The 13,651-nt window shown below is 44.9% G+C and overlaps 1 protein-coding gene across 10 annotated transcripts in view; it reads right to left on the reverse strand.

Annotated features, from left to right (window-relative positions):
- The window catches only part of PRRC2C (proline rich coiled-coil 2C), an 80,018-nt gene extending 67,444 nt beyond the window's left edge, over nt 1-12,574 (reverse strand). For 7 of the 10 annotated variants that reach the window (XM_058660665.1, XM_058660662.1, XM_058660664.1 and 4 more), the window contains exon 1: nt 12,394-12,574. The gene's annotated coding sequence lies outside the window, so the exon portion shown is untranslated. The remainder of the gene's footprint in view (nt 1-12,393) is intronic. The other 3 variants (XM_058660668.1, XM_058660663.1, XM_058660667.1) reach the window with 1 other exon arrangement.
- Nucleotides 12,575-13,651: the final 1,077 nt, after the last annotated feature.

Genomic DNA, 13,651 nt, shown 5'->3' on the forward strand with positions numbered 1-13,651 from the left:
GAAACTGGAATTGTCTTACCTGCTGTTATAAAAGAACATACACTTCTAAAGTATAAAATCTGCATTCACAAAGAATAACTGGAAAAATAAGGAAGGTCAATTCCATGATAATGGCTTGCCAGCTAAACGCAGGCACTTCGATGTTGTCTTCTCACTGGCTTGAGATACTCTGACATTCGAACTAGGCTGAAACTTCATTCAACACATACTTGGAGAATCCCAAATAATTCAGAAAAAGCACTATGAAGGCAGTTTCACTACGGATAACTTACAACTTTTTGCCAGGCCAACGCATTGGCCCAACTGGCTAATCCTCTGCATCCCAGTGCAGGATTCCATATGGATGCCAGTTCTGTCCCGGTTGCTCCACTTCCCATCCAGCTTCCTGCTCGTGGCCTGGCAAGGCAGCAGAGGACGGCCCAAAGCCTTGGGACCCTGCACCCGCGTGGGAAGCTGGAAAGCTCTTGGTTTCTGGCTCCTGGCTCTGGACTTGCTCAGCTTCAGCCGCTGCAACCATTTGGGGAATGAACCAACAGACAGATCCTTCCCCGTCTCTCCTCCCTGTATGTCTGCCTTTCCAATGAAAATAAATCTTAAAAAGAAAACTTGAAGACATTTAATTCCTATTTGCCTAAAATGCATTGAAGAATATGGCTACCTAAAAAAGTTTAGTAATGATCAAGTTTAATGTATTTTCAATCAAGATAAGCAATAGAAACCAGATTTACTTTTTCTTGTGAAATAAAACAAGTTTAAATGGTGAACAGCACGAGGCCCAGTCTAAGGCCCTGGAGGAGACGGGGTGCTCAGCTACTGGACACATCCCATAGTTCACAGTCTTCATGTACTAGATGAGCAGGCTGTGCAAAACAAGACCTTGACATCCCCTTTACCCCGACCCCCGCTTCTCTGCCCAGGCTTACGGGAGTGGGAGGGTGCAGGCCATGCTCCCAGAATAGGACAGGACAGTTACTTGAATATTCTGATTCAGGGTGCCTCTATCAGCCTAGATACCTGGATCCGTCTACATCCCTCCCTGTGTTCAAAGAAAGGAAAAGAAACGTAAAAAAAGCCCAAGCTGTTTCCCATTAAGCCAGTGTCCAGTCGGACACTTCACTTTCCTACTCCTTCATGGAGCAGTGCTTTCCTGTCACTTCGCTTTAAATAAAGATTGTTACACTTGACAAGGGATTCCCGGCAGATGGAGAAACGATGAGCTGTCTGGAGAGTTCCAGGCCACAGCATCGAGAAGGGTACTAAAATGGAGGCTGACACAAGTGCGTAGGTTAAAAAAAAAGAAGAGATTCAAAGACATCAAGCTAGTTCAGAGGTAATACTGGAAAGGGAATTATACCAAAGAGGCTCTCCTTTGAGTATATTCAATACAGAGTTACCTATTTGGCATAGGCATGCAAGCAAATGATCCAAAGCAGCAGTGAATAATCAGAAACTTAAGTTCAATATGGTACCATTCACAATAACAATAAGCACTTACAGAAACCGCTGGTAGATAATGCAGGACCTACTCACTGAAACCTATAAACATTAAAGAAAGCCTAGATAAATGCAGATGTCAGATTCTTGGGTCACAATCTGAATACTAACATATTAATTCCTATCAAACTGATTTATAGACTTAAGGCAATCCAAAACAAAATCTCTAAAGAATTTTTCAGAGGACAGAACTAAAGAAATGGACAGGATAAAAAAATGGCCAAAAGAACTTTGGAAAGACCAACTGATTTCAACATTTAAGCTAAAGCAACAAAGACTGACCCACAGAACAAAGTCTAGAATACATTAGCAAGTGGTTTGTGACAAAGGTAAAGAAAAACTCAATGGATAAAGGACAGCCTCTGCAAAAAAATTATACTGGAGCAACTAGACACAGATAACATTAAAATAAAACAAAACAATAAAAAAAAACACCCTTCCAAAACCTGGGGACTGGCATTTGATATAGGACTGCTATTCAGAATATCACAAACTCTCAGTGCTTTATAAGAAACAATCAGAATTTCAAAATGGGCATAAGATGTACATTGATCAGAAATATATAAATGACATATAATCAAAGAATATACTCAACACCACCTTTTATTTGGAAAGCGCAAAAAAACAAACAAAAAAAACCACACACACATACACAAAAAACCCCAACCAACCAACCAACCAACCAAACAACACAAGGATATATCTACACACATGCAAAAGCATGGCTACAGTGACAGAAAGAGGGCTCTGGGACTACTACAAAAGCCTGTATCACGAGCTACTCTGCTTCCCACCCAACTTCCTGCTCCTGCACTCAGGAATAACAGGATCTGAGTGCCTGTCCTGGCTCTCAGGGATAAACAACTCAGGTGGGAGAAGATGGAGTTACAGGCTCAGCCGGTACAGCATTGGCTCTTCTAACTCTCTGGGGAATGAAGCAGAGGGTGCAACTTATCTCTACCTCCCTTCTGTCTCTGTCACAAATCAGTATCTAGATCTTGAAAAAAAAATTACAGAATGATTATATAAAAGATGTTGGTAGGGGATGTGAAAGGACTGTACCTCATATACAGCTGTTAAAAATAAAAAATGCCATAATTACTTTAGAAAACAATTTAGAAGTTTCTTAAAATGTAAGCATCCACCAAGCATATGATCTCCCCATTCATAACTCCCAGTGCTCATCCAAGATAAAAGAAAACACACCCATATGAAGATTCCTATGTGCACAATGGTTCTTAGCAGACAGCTCTGTAACAGCTATAAACTGGAAACGGCACAACCGTATATAACAGGACCAGATGACCAGATTGTGGTGTGATTACCTAACAATAAAAAAAAAGGCGATCAACATAAATCTGCATGGATAAACTCAGACTATTCTGTATGAAACAATCTAGCCTCCTATTTATGTACTTTATGGATTAAATTCTACAAAACGTAAATGAATCTACAGCACAGAAAGCAATGCAGTAGCTGACTAGGGACAGGAATGAGGTTAGGCAGAGGGATGACAAAGGACCCTGAGGAAATTTCTGTTGACAGGTTCACTACCTTCACTACGGTAAAACTTGTGGGCCTTGCACCAATCCAAATGTCAAACAGCAAACCTTAGAAGTGTCCTTTATTATAAAAAATGACTCGATAAAGCTGCTCATTTAAAAAAAAAATCTAGATATTTTGCTTGCCTTTTATCACACATATTTTTTAGCAAAACCTAAGGCAAAGAACAGAATGACCAAGGGATGAGATAAGGTGGAAACAGCAAGAGACAAATACACAAATCGTGTTGGGTGAATGGAGGTTGCAGGGGGAGGTGATGGCAGGATGAGAAACAGCCTGGGGCAAAATATGGAGAAATCAGTAGCCGTGATAAGGGATAACAATGTAACAATGCAGTAATTCTGGGGCAGAGGTGCTCTGTTCTTGCAACTGACAAGAAAACAGTCAAGATTCTTTTGACCACTACACAAGGCCATTAAAGTAGAAAAGAATCAACTAAAAACTAAATTGCTTCCCTATAACAGAAGAGCCCAAAACCAAAAATGCTCAACATAAAAAGTACTTCATATCAAAACAAAGTAAATAATGACATAATTCAGGGGGAAAGAGTACTGCCACTAAGTCCTTTTATTACCAGACAAAGCATCCAACAATGTAAAAGAAGTCAGAAGTAAATTAAAAAATTGAAAAATTAAGAGCCATATATCCATAAATTAAAACACTATCAAAGACACACATGGGGAGGGCTTTGTGTTCTCACAGCAGCTGTCCACTCCCCTCACAGGTCAGCCGCCAAAGCAGCACCAGGGGAACAGCAAAGGACAGCTCAAAGGCTGCAGTCTCCGCCATCCACATGGCCCGTCTGGACTCTTGTGGCTATTTGGGGAGTGAAGTATCGGCTGGAGAATCACTCTTTCAAATAAATATTTAAAAAGGAAAAGAGGGATGAGGACCCTTCAGGAGAAATGCCTGGAATAAAGCTCCACTGAAGTCTAACGCAGAGAGAATGCAGGTGCAATGAGCTGAATGTTTGTGCCCCTTCCAAACTCATGTTGAAACCCAGTCCCCAGCACCAAGTAGTGATGAGGCTGTGGGGGTTCAGAACGAGGACAAGAGTTTCACACACACTGAAGGAAACCAGCTAAGCACTCTTATCACATCTTCAAAGCAGAAGTCTTTGCAGTCTTCAGATGCTTAAAAGCATATTTCTATTGTTTATAATTGACCTAGCTTCAGATATTTTCTTATACAAGCATGACTGGAATACGACAGAAGGGAAGTCAAAAAAAATGAAGAGGTGAGCAGAGGAGACCAATGGTTTCAGTAATACTAAAATAACAATGGTGGTTGTGGAGAGTTTACTGTGAATCACTACAGACTGCACTTTGTTCAAGTGCTAAAAGCAATGAGAGGAAATGTACTAAGTTAGAACACTGAAGACAAAGGAGCCTAAGACTTGAATGAGGTTTCCCATGAACACAGGTTTTAAAGAGCAGATATCAAAATCAGTTGTATTAGTATGACAGGAAATACGTAAAATATGAACCAATGGGGAAACTGATCTGAGGACCCTAAGAATTCTCTGCACTACTTTTGTGGCTTGTCTCCAAGGCTTATAAATTATCACAAAAGGATGGGTCATAAACAAACAAACAAAACAAAAAACTGCTCTCCCCACCACATTCCTCTCCCAACTTTCCCATAAACATTTTCCTGACCCCTAAATTTAACAATTGAGTAATCTTTGACTTTATTTCTCCCATTTCTGGCAGATCCAAGTTCTATACATCCTAAATTAGCACTGTTACTTCAAGGTAATTTTTTTAAAGACAGTCAGAGCTCTCAAGATGTGAAACATACTGAATAGGACTTAGAGCTTAAAAAGTCACCAAAGCCTCCACATAAAGCAATCATAAGCTGTCCTGGCTACAACAGACAGTCAGAAAGTGGTGGAGACAAGACCCACGCTGACCTTAAAGCCAGTGCCCAAGATAACCTCATCAAGAAAAGCAGAATTAAAAATTAAAGTTTTCTTTACAGAAGATACATACAGTAAGATAAAAATATGTATAACACCAAATAACAGCGCATTGAAGGTTAAGAGAAGCGTAAACGACTCCAGTTTTCCTCACTTATTCTGGTAAGGATGTGCACATTCAGCCGCAGAGGGGCGAGTCCTGACTCCAGCGTCCGGGAATCAGCAACGCCGGGTGCCTGCCAGGTGCCTGCCGCCCGCCCGTGGAGGAGACCTGCACTCAGTTTCCAGCTCTTGGAACCTGGGCCCAGCCACAACCATCTGGGACATGTGGGAGTGAACATTCACATCCATCCCCCTCCCTCTCACTCAAATAAATTAAAAGAAAAACCCCTTTTATTCTGTTATGGAATAAAACTTACCAACGAAATGCAGTTTCTTAATGAACAAACGTACCAATCGATTGTTCGAAATATCAACTGACGTACAATGATGGAAAAGCCTAAGAATCAAATGCCTGATAGATTTTAAAAGGGAGGTGCTGACGCAAAGATCTGTGTCCTAAAAACCATGCCAAGGCCTCAACAGCTCTGCAGGGGTCTCCAGAGCATTAGTTTAGGTGGGTCATACAGGATCAGTGTCCTTATCAGAAAGGATATCACAGCTGACTGCCATCAAAGAACACAGCAAGCAGCAGGAGCAAACTCCTCAGCACTTCAGTATCAGCAGGGTACCGCGAAACGTCCATGCTGGCACCTGCACCTCACACTTCCAGCCTCCAGAACCATGAAAAGCAAACTTCTGTTATTTAGGCCACCTAGAACTAAGCTGCCAGGGTTAACGGGTGGCATTTGATGGAATTCAGATAGTAACTTCAGACAATAGCACTCCATTCATATCACAAAAAGTGTTAATCTCCCACTGAAGCACCACCACTATTTCTGATTCAACTGGCACCCACAAACTTTAAGTCATGAAAACACGGCTCACTTCCCTTCAAACCTCTCTGAGTTTTAAAAGCAGATGAATTTGTGGAGTGAGTGCTGTGGCACAGCTGTTTAGAACACTGTTTGAGATGCCAGCACCCCACATCAGGATTCAGGATGGCCATTTCAAGTCCTCTCATTTCCATTTTTAAATCAGTTTCCTGCTAATGTGCCTGGAGGGCAGATGAAGGCTCAAGTGCCTGGACCCCTGAGTCCTCAAGAGGGATCCAGGTTGCTTCCCCCGGCCCATCCCGTCTGTTGTGGGTACCTGAGAAAATGAACCTGGGTGGAAGATCCGTCTCACATGCTACTTTTCACATAAATACATCTTTTGAAAAAATTAGGTAATTCTTACTTAAAAATTAAAATGGCCAACCACTAAAATCTCTTTCAACTCTGCAAAAATCTTAAATGTAGTAATCCTACAGTAACACTGGAAGGTTTCTAAATGTTTACTTTTTTAAAAAGATTTATCTGTGGAAAGGCAGATCAGATTTATGGAGAGAAAGAAACAAAGATCTTTGATCCGCTGGTTTACTCCTCAAACAGCCACAGTGGACGGAGCTGACCCTACTCACAGCCAGGAGCTTTTTCAGATCACCCAGATGAGTGCAGCGTCCCAAGGCTTCAGGCCACCCTCCACTGCTTTCCCAGGCCACAGGCAGGGAGTTGGATAGGAACTGAAGAAGCCAGACAGGAACCGGTGTCCATAGGGGATGCCTGCACTTCCAGGGTGAGGATTTAGCCACTGAGCCATCATGCTGGGCCCAAAATTCCTGACTTTTTAATGTACATAACTGTACACACTTATGGAACACAGAGTGATATTTAACACATATACACTGTGAAATGATCAGATCAGGGTAACTGGCACATTTACCATTTGAAACATTTGATCATTTCTGAGTCAAAAACATCAAACAGTTTTAAGATTACATTTGCTGCTATGAAAGTAAAGCTAAAAATACCACCATATGTTCAAGGCCTCCACTATAAACAGCACTACAGTAAAACATTAAAATTGTCATTTTAAAAAAATAAAGTGTAATAAAAATAAATCTGTTGGGAGATCCAATCAGAATGGTGGAAGGGGACTCAGTATGTTCTTAGAAACTGAAACTTGTGAATTAAGCTTCAGGGGCCAAGAAAGTCTGAAGAACAATCAGCAGAAACACAGGAAAGTGCAACTGCTGCATCCACAACTTACCTAATGAGGTGACTGGCAATCACCTTGCTGACAGCACGTATTTTTTTTTTGAAAGATTTATTTATTTTTGGGCCCAGCGGTGTGGCCTAGCCTTGAACGCGCCCGGGATCCCACATGGGCGCCGGTTCTAATCCCGGCAGCTCCACTTCCCATCCAGCTCCCTGCTTGTGGTCTGGGAAAGTGGCCGAAGACGGCCCAAAGCTTTGGGACTCTGCACCTGTGTGGGAGACCCACAAGAGGTTCCTGGCTTCGGAATGGCTCAGCTCCAGCTGTTGCGGCCACCTGGGAAGTGAACCATTGGCTGGAAGATCTTCCTCTGTCTCTCCTCCTCTGTATATCTACCTTTGGGGGAGGGGAAGAAGCTGCAACACTCATCTTTAAAACACAATGCATAAATAGAAATTCCATATTCTTTAGCCACTTACGTCATCCTGAGTAAAACTTCCAAAGCCTTTTTGTTCCTTAGTGACATACAGTTTCCTAATTATCTTTTATTTCCTCCTAAACGGATACTTCATACATCTTTAAGATCTTTCAACGCATTTATGATTCTACACAGGGTCTTTATGCAAACAGCAATTTGTTATCTGTCTAGGAAAATGCAGGCACTGCTCTTGGAGAAGAACTAATCCTACAGGGGAGAGGGAAGAGGTGGCAGCACAGCTGCCTTTAGGAGACCTACCTAGACAAGAGAGCACAGCTCCGCAAGCGGAAATGACATGAGTTTTACTTACTGTTGCCTCCTTCAGAACGGCCCCTTTGTGCACTGCCCCAACTGTAAAAGTCTGTACCGTTAGGTCATTAATGCGGACATGGAGGAAGGAGTCACTTCTCTAGATAACCATTCTTCAACCACACTGGGAGTGTACTCTCAAAGATCCAAAATTTGAGAGACAGGCATTGGCCCAGAGATTAAACCGCCAATTAGGACATCGTGCCATATCAGAGTGCCCAAGTCTGCGTCCAGGTCTGATCTTACTTATGGCTTTCTGCCAATGCACAACCTGCAGGAAGTAGGCCCAAAGTGGCCGGGTCTCTGCCACCCACTCGGCAGACATTTGGGAGTGAGCCGGTGGATGGCACCTCTGCCTTGTCTAGTCTGTTTCTGCCTCTAATAAGGGAAATGCTGATTTGAAGGGAATCTTGCAGCTTTACAAGGAATCAATCATCTGGCGCTCTCTTAATTTTCTCTTCGGTATCATATGACTTTCAAAAGACTAAATTGGAAAGATATACACAATCACACTTAGTGTGTTCCTTGCAAGAGTTCTGAGATTGGCCAACAGGAAGAAGTTTATCTAACATCCAAGTCAAGTGACCAGCCTCAAAATTAATAGCTACCAGCACCACATGAGCCAAAAGTGACGAAAACCAGAATTTGAGTGTTCAACACAGCTTAAAACCAAGGTCTCTTTACTTATCCTCCCCCGACTACCAACCTTTCATCTTCATTACTTCACCAAAAATTCCTTTATGGTTATCAAAATGTCTCTACCAAATTAGAAGTCTCCTTCTCACAATTTTTTTTTAAAATTCAGCTACATTTGGTGCTTATAATCTTTTTTAAAAAAATTAGAAAGAGGTTGATTTTCCAGCTTCACTTTCTAAATGATCAAAACTGTCAGGGTTGGGCAGGCCAAAGACAGGCGCCATCTTCTTATTATTGCCAAGAAACCAGATGAGAAGTTGCCAGTATTTGAACCAGCATTCTGACATGACACTGATGTGTTGGCACCAAAAGTGCTATCTTTTAACATGCTCTTCCACAATCTTCTTTTAGATTATTCTGTTCTACCCTGATTTCTGTAGTGACTTTTCTCTCTTACTCATTTCTGGTCTTGACTTACATTGTCCTAAATATTACACTCCTTCATTTAAATAAACCTACTCCTTTGTGGTTCCTATGAAAGTGGCTGTCCCAGGTGTGTACTTAAGACTATAATTTGTGGGCTCAGCGTGGTAGCCTAGTGGCTAAAGTCCTCACCTGGCATGCGCTGGGATTCCACACGGGTGCTGGTTTGTATTCCAGCTACTCTGCTTCCCACTCAGCTCCCTGCTTGTGGCCTGGGAAAGCAGTACAGAATACCCCAAAGCCTGGGACCTTCTGGCCATTGCTGCCACTTGGGGAGTGTATCAGCGGACGGAAGATCTTCCTCTCTCTCTCCTCCTCTCTGTATATCTATCTGTCTTTCCAATAAAACTACGCAAATCTCACACACACACACAAAAAAGACTAATTTGGTAACTTTTTGGTAATGCTGTCATTTTATGTTTAAGCAATATATTTCATTCTAGGCCTTCATCAGTTCTAGTCTTCACTAATCAGCATTCTTTTTATACAGAGATATATTCCACTTCCAAATTAGCTCCCTGTCAATGCACCTGGAAAAATTGAGGAAGACGGCTCAAGTCTTTGGGCCCCTATATTCGCGTGGGAGACCTAGATGAAGCTCCTGGGTTGGCGCAGGCCAGGTCCAGCAGCTGTGATAACTCTGCCTTTTGAAAAACACAGAAAAAAGAATCTCATTAGGCTTAGTTACAGGTTTCTTTTTCTTACGTCCAACATTCATTCATTCAAGACACAATAACTCCAGCTTTATGCGAAGCGACGAATAAACATTAACATTACAGAAAAGCAAACTAGTATCAGAACACAGTTCACACAAACACTGCTTGGCAGGGTGCTGCTATGTTCACAAACCAGCAGCATCCGGTGTGTTGTGACAGAGCAAGTGCCTTTAATGCTGAACCCTAGCATCACCAACTAAGGCTGAGCACACAGCAGTAACAGGAGTACCCTCAGACCCATGGAATTAGATGACAGGCTTCGCATGACGAGAATAGCCAGCAAATACATGCAGGCACAGGCCCAATAACATGACTGGTATTCGGTTAACTTAGGGCAAAATAAGGACTAGAAATATAACTGCCTGGGAAAAAAATAGGGTTATACTTAGCCTTTCAAGGGAAAACATGCACACGAAATTTACCCAAGTTAAACCTCGTCAGAGAACACTGCTGATCTTCAGGAATTTCTGAATAATGCATTAATGAAAACTAACTTTACTCAAAACTTTCTGCATTTTCTTCACTGTAAAACCACTATAACATTTTATTTATCCCTGGCTAAAATACTTTACCCAACTGAATTTCAAAATGAAGCAGTGTTAGGGGTTGGATGCAGGGAGGAGAACTCATGAGGACAGTGAGAAGGGTGTGGTGAGGAAGGCAGGAAACTAGGGGCTGGAACAAGTCAGAGTCTGCATTTTTTACCCAGGAACATCTACTCTGCACCATGAAGAAGCCATGTCTAATAAACCAAATCTAGCATGTAAATGTCAACAGGCCGGGGGGAGCAGGGAGGGGGAAAACTGGAGGATCCAACATGCAGATAACATTCTAAGCATATGCAGATTTACTGAATTTCAATGTTAGCCTTTTAACCTGTAGTGAGAACAATTAACAAGTTCTTTACATACATCCTTTTAAACCATTCTACAGCAAGTCTGAGTAGTGGTATTTCACAAATGAGGGAGCAGTCTATCATTATAGGCCAGATCCTTAACTTAAAATTTTTATCTGTAAAACTACAAGTTGCCCATTTGTAAACTCTCAACTGGCCTTAAAACAGAAAAGGACAAACACACAAACACACACACACTACCTTCTCTTTCACTTGCAACACTTTAACCTTAGCATGCAACAAGGTTCAAAAACTGAAGTAAATAAAGCCCTAACCCTTACTGAGGTGCTACATTTACCAAGTCACAAAGAGCAAGACAGAGATCTGACGGACTGAGGATTCATCCTGGGTGACACAGGGTTTTGACCCAGTTAGCTGCTGTGTGACCTTGGTCAAATTAATCTCAGATTTCATCCTAATTTGTAAAGTCATTTGATAACAGCATTTGAAATAGCTCATGGAATAGTAACAATAACAGGTAACAGATGTGAAAGCCTCATTGCTACCTTCAGCACACACTAAAAGGTCAGTTTACATGCAAATTCAGCAAACTAAATAGAAAAAAAACCACCAACGCCTCAGAAGGCCTGTATTCTGAAAATCTCATCACAGAAAATAAGAGAATAACTACCTAACTACATGCTAACAATAAAACTGAACCTCTACCCAAAGTTTCTGGGATTCAGTGCATTGGGGTGAGCCAGTAAGGATGCTGCAACGCACCTGTGACACACACCTAAAAATGGCTTCTGCCAGAGCGGCCTCTAAGTTACAATATACATTAAAACAAGCCTGGACTCGGGTTTGGAGGGCACTTGAACACCGCCCTGTGATTTTGATTCGCAGGAGGAAGCTATCAAGGACTTAACGCGCTTCCTAGTCCGGTGCATTCTTAATGAAGATCCTGTTAGCAGCACGGCTTACTGCACCATTCCAAGTGCCCAGAGGTATGCGTCTATGGATCCGAGCTGCAGCCCAGGCAGTGCGGAAATCCGGGTAGATCTGGAAGCCGGCGGGCACGAAGCATGCCCGGCCCTCAAAAGATCTCAGATTGAGACACAACGAGTGTTATGTTCCCTTAAAACAATTGGACCCTCGGTGCAGAGGGAGCAAGTCTTCACCACTGTCGACCCTTTCCTTCAGTCCGAAAAAGTGAGGCCTTTACCCAAACGTCACTAATGCTTTTTCCAAGACAGGAAGCGGGAGTGAATCACCACCCAGGTTGGGATGGAGCGGCCTAGGGCGCGAGCAGCCTACTCCAGAGCGTCCTGCGAGGCCCTGGGGGGCAGCTTGTGAGGCCCCAGGGCTCCAGGAGAGCCCCAGGATGCAGCCCCGAGGCCCCAGGAGAGCCCCCACATGCAGCTCGCGAGGCCCCAGGAGAGCCTCGGGATGCAGCCGGGGAGGCCCTGAGAGGGCCTCGGGGTGCACCCCGCGAGGCCCGGGAGAGCCTCGGGGTGCAGCCGGCGAGGCTCCAGGAGAGCCCCGAGATGCAGCCCGCGAGGCCCCAGGAGAGCCCCGACATGCAGCCCGCGAGGCCCTGGGAGAGCTCCGGGAGAGCCCCGGGGGCCTCGCTTCCCACCCCGCGGCAGGGCAGTGGCCCCCGGCCCGCAGCCCCCGGCCCCGCGTGGCACACGCGCTGAGCGGGCCTGACGGCGGCTTCCCGCGAGGGGAACGAGGGGCCCGGACGGCGGCCCTGGCCTGCGGGCACCAGGTCACCCCACGCTAGCCCTGCCCGATCGCGGCCCCGACCCCGCGTCTTCCTTACCGGTTGGCGCGCTTGGAGGCCGAGGCGAGCTCTGAGCGAAGGAAGGGGCCGGGGGCTCCGCGCGCGGCCGCAGAGGAAAGCCGACGCCGCCGATGCACAAACGCCCGAGCACTTTCTCCGCCTTCCCGAAAGGGAAGCGAGCAAGCGAGAACAAGAAGCAAGATGGCGGCTAGCCAGCCCCTACGCAAGACGTCATGGCGCCGCGCACGTACGGCAAATCCCCGCGGGACCGCCCTCCGGCCCGGAGAGGGCGGGAACACGTGACGCCTCCGTGGCGGCCCTGGCCCGGCCGAGAGAGACGTCGCCCCCTGTCGGACGGGGGGATTTCCTTCAGCTGCCGGGCTGGGTCCTTCCCGGTTCTCTGCATCTGGTGGGAGCTTTAATCTGGGTCCTTCCCGGTTCTCTGCAACTGGTGGGAGCATTAATCCGGGTCCTTCCCTGTTCTCTGCAACTGGTGGGAGCATTAATCCGGGACCTTCCCGGTTCTCCGCGTCTGGTGGGAGCTTTAATCCGGGTCCTTCCCGGTTCTCCGCGTCTGGTGGGAGCTTTAATCCGGATTTTTCCCGGTTCTCTGCAACTGGTGGGAGGCCGCATACACTGGTTCAGCTGGCGGCGTGGCAGTGTGTTCTTAGGGAAGTGGGCGGCAGGCTGAGCGGGCCTGATGAGGTTACCCTGTGCAGTGAAGCATGTAGCCCCAGTGTGGGAACGAAGCATGCGTCAACAGGTCTCCTTAGAGCATCTCAGAGTTTGTGATTCTGGAAGTTAAAAGCAACCATTCTGTTTTACTTCCCCACCAGCACTCAGCCCAGGTACAGCCACAGAGAAGGCAGATGGTAACAGGCACCTATCCTGGATTTTGCTGGACAACAACGGTAATACTGTGTTTAAACGTGTGATAAATGTGTAGAAAATAGGGATTTTCGTCCACTTGATGCACCATTGCTATATTTTACATCCAAAGATTTTATGCCGCCTCTCCTAGATGAAGATGTCTTCCCCACTAACAGCAGTTTGTTAATGGAATTGTCACTGCAGCAACGTTAGAAGTAGAGAGAGAAAGTAAAAGGGGTGGGGGGAGAGAGAGAGAGAGAGAGAGAGAGAGAGAGAGAATCACAGACAGCCTCCTCCTGTTGGAGACTGCTGATCATTTGAAATGGAAAAGCCTTGCTAACTAATATGGGGTCCCTGGCAGGGAGAGGCCAGTTGTCCCCAAGAAGATGGACCAACATTGCTTGGGTGAATTTCCCCCCATCTTCTT

The sequence above is a fragment of the Ochotona princeps genome, chromosome 2, assembly GCF_030435755.1.
Source record: "Ochotona princeps isolate mOchPri1 chromosome 2, mOchPri1.hap1, whole genome shotgun sequence".
Lineage (NCBI taxonomy): Eukaryota > Metazoa > Chordata > Mammalia > Lagomorpha > Ochotonidae > Ochotona > Ochotona princeps.